Below are 3,477 nucleotides of genomic sequence, written 5' to 3'. Positions count from 1 at the left end.
TACATATAGTATTAACCCATTAGCAGCTTTAATAGAGTGATCTCATTTGAGATAAGTGCACTGCTTTTAACCTCAGTCGGCAGGCCTGGATGTGCTGTAAATTCTTGGAATGCTTTGATCTCTCTCTACTAGCTGAAAATATAGAAACTGAAAACAAAAGTCCTCTGTTATTTTCTCACACTTCGCTCTAGTGACAAGCGACCATAATTACACATTACATCAGTACTAATTAGAAGCAGGAAAATGTAACAAATAAGAAATAAAAAAATGTGCTAAAGTAAATTGGCATGGAGCACTTGCAAGCTTCCTAATAAATTTCCTCCTAAAGAGTTAAAGCCAAATTCACAAAGCCGTAACCACTTCAGCCTTCAGTCGTTTTTCACCTTATGCAGCAATTTTCACCTCCCATTCATTCACCAATAACTTTATCACTAATTATCACAATGAATTGATCTATATTTTGTTTTTTCAACCACCAATTAGGCTTTCTTTTTTTCTAAATGCATTTTAACAGGAATATTAGGAAAAAATTGAAAAAAAATCATTATTTCTCAGTTTTCGGCCATTATAGCTTTAAAATAATGCATGTTACCATAATTAAAACCCACACATTTTATTTGCCCATTTGTCCCGGTTATTACACCATTTAAATTATGTCCCTATCACAATGTATGTTGCCAATAGTTTATGAATATTTAAAAAGTTCAGACACTTATGTAACTATTTATGTTTTGTTTTTGTTTTTTTGTTAAAAATTTTATTTGGGTATTTTTTGGGTGTGGGAGTTAAACAGTTAATTTTAAATGTAATTTATTGTGTAATGTTTGAAAAAAATGTATGTACATGTAGTTTTACTATTTGGCCCCAGTCATATTTTTAATTCCCAACCTGAAAGCGAGCAGTCTCGCTTACAGGAAATATAAGGAGGACGTGATTTTTTTTATTTTGCTCAGAAAGACCGGGGCTTCTGATAAAAAGCTGTCAGTCTTTCTACCGGAGACTTAGATCAATGAATGGGAACTGTGTTCCCATTAATTGATCTCTGGGCTAACATGGGGTGGCACGGGAGTGCATTGGCGCGTGCGGCAGCGCGCAGCAGAACAACAGCAGCCTTTTGGACGTGACAGTCACGTCCAAAAGGCTAAAATGGTTAACGAACTGTTTCTTTACTCTAAATACACCTCTCTGTCACTGAAATTGTTCTTGGTAGGTTTTGGGATTTCATATGAATAGAGTGTTTGGGGCCTCATGTAAAACTCACACTGGGGCCCCAAGCGCCTTAGCTAGGCCACTGCATGTAAACCAGAACTAAAACAATCCTAACAACAAATACTGCTGTGAGGTGAATTTGCTGACAGTTGGAGCTCTGAGGAAGAGTCACATGATTAGCTGAGCAGCAACTGAAATCACTGAGGCGGGAAAGGTAAAATCCTTATTTCAGAAATCAGAAACTGACTAAGTAGCTATTTACAGATGTGAGAAGCACATCTATGTAGTATTCCTTTGAAGAAAGTACTTACTTCAGTTGTAGGTACAATTTATAGCTATGACTACTTAGCATGGTGATTAATTTACTGACAGTTCATGTAGACGTAGGCACTGTAGTGATTTCTGTTTATCTCTCTCCTGTTTTATTCTGCTGGTTCCTCTCCTGTTCTCTATCTGTTCTGCTTTGTATACAATGCTGAAATAAAGTTCTCCCCAAAAATCCCACTGTGAGCTGATGCTTCCATAAAAGCCTGCAGCACCTATAAATAAACATGCCATGTACCTATTAGTCATTTCACTTTCCCTGAATAAGCAATAAGCAATTAGATTGTAAGTTCCACCGCAGTGGGTACTGATGGGAATGAATAAGCAAATATTGTGCACAACGCTGTTTAAAATGCAGGCACTAAATGATGTATAATAATAATATTTTTGTTTCCAGCTCACACAGAGCATTTGTTCTACGAGTCAGCGTGCTCCAAAAAAAGAATTAATCTACACAAAATCGTTTGCTTAATTGAGCAGGTAAATAAAAAATAAAGTGCAGATAAATAGTACTGATAAATGGCCTTCCATTTTTTTCCTTTAAGATAAAAAAAGACATCCCTGAGATATATGACTATGGTTGACAAGAAAAGAAAATGCCCCATTCATCTTCCATACAAATTGCAGCAGCATCACAACAGTGTGTATGAATAAAACATCCCTCCTAACTGAGAGAGAACATCCAACCTATGATCATCATAAGCTGCAATAGCTCATCCGCCACCTGCAAGTTCAAACGGCAACAAAACATCCTGTTTGCGGGGACAGCTTGTTTAGAGCATCACCAGCACATCTGTCCTTTGGGAGGAAGTCATTGTATACCACTGTCCAGGCCATTTCCTATTTTACATCAATATTTACACCAAAAAGCAATTTATGAGTCTAAACAATCTTATGATACACTAAATGGATACAGGTGTCAGGACACATTGTAGCTGTTCTTCCAATTTGTTTATTGAACGGTATAAACAGGAAACTACACAAGAAAAAATAAAGGATATGTAAGGCAAAACCCATAAAGTTATAAAGTAATCGGAACACACAACTTAGCAATAAGTTTATAAAGCGGAAAGCTATGGGCATATGTCTGCTAGATGGTTTCAGTTGTATTGTTTGGTGGAAAAGAATAAACTTCTGCAACACTGCCTCTTTTTCAAAGAAAATTAAACTTCTTTACCAAATTTCCTTATATTACAACATTGCATTTCGCTGACAATCTAAAGGGACTTTCTTTTTTTCAAGTTCTGACTGTTCAGAGAGCTGGTATTTGCATAGGATCTTCGGAGAATGTCTGCCAGTTCGTTTTTTTGAAGTAGACTATGTTGTTGGTAAAAAAAAAAAAATATTTTGAATTTACTTATTTTAAGCACTGCAGGATTTCTTTAAAACAAACTTGAACTGAAAATAAACTTAATTAGATAAACAATTGTATCTATATTATTAGTCCCAAATACTGTAGGTCTTTCTTGGAAGCCCACAGCCTTATTTTGTATTTAAAGAGGACCTGTAATGACTCATAGCAAAACATTTTTAAAAATCAGGTTAACCATTTTTACATTAATTTTTGAGGTTTCAACATCAGAATCACTTCTAATAACGATATATTGCTGTCACACAGCATTCTGCCGCTGTCAGGGTCATCCAACAGTGAAATGGTAGAGTCTCTTCCATAACCCCTCTTCCACCACCGGGTGGTGCTGCACCACTGGCACTATCTCCTGAGCCCCTTTCACTTTATTTGGCTGCTAGAAGGTTAACTTTGCCAGCCATATAATGCTGGCATCACTGATACATTTGAAGTCAGCAGGAAATAGAGTAGAATGATCCTGTGTTCATTTGACTGTATGTCATTACAACATTAAACATATCTGGACAGTGCCCGGTTTGTACTCTATGCCTCCTGCCGACTTTACTGAACACTCTACTGTTTGCCGGGGTGAGCAT

Source organism: Hyperolius riggenbachi, chromosome 2 (assembly GCF_040937935.1).
Source record: "Hyperolius riggenbachi isolate aHypRig1 chromosome 2, aHypRig1.pri, whole genome shotgun sequence".
NCBI classification, from domain to species: domain Eukaryota; kingdom Metazoa; phylum Chordata; class Amphibia; order Anura; family Hyperoliidae; genus Hyperolius; species Hyperolius riggenbachi.
The sequence above is the reverse complement of the archived record's forward strand: the minus strand, read 5'-3'. Positions refer to the sequence as shown.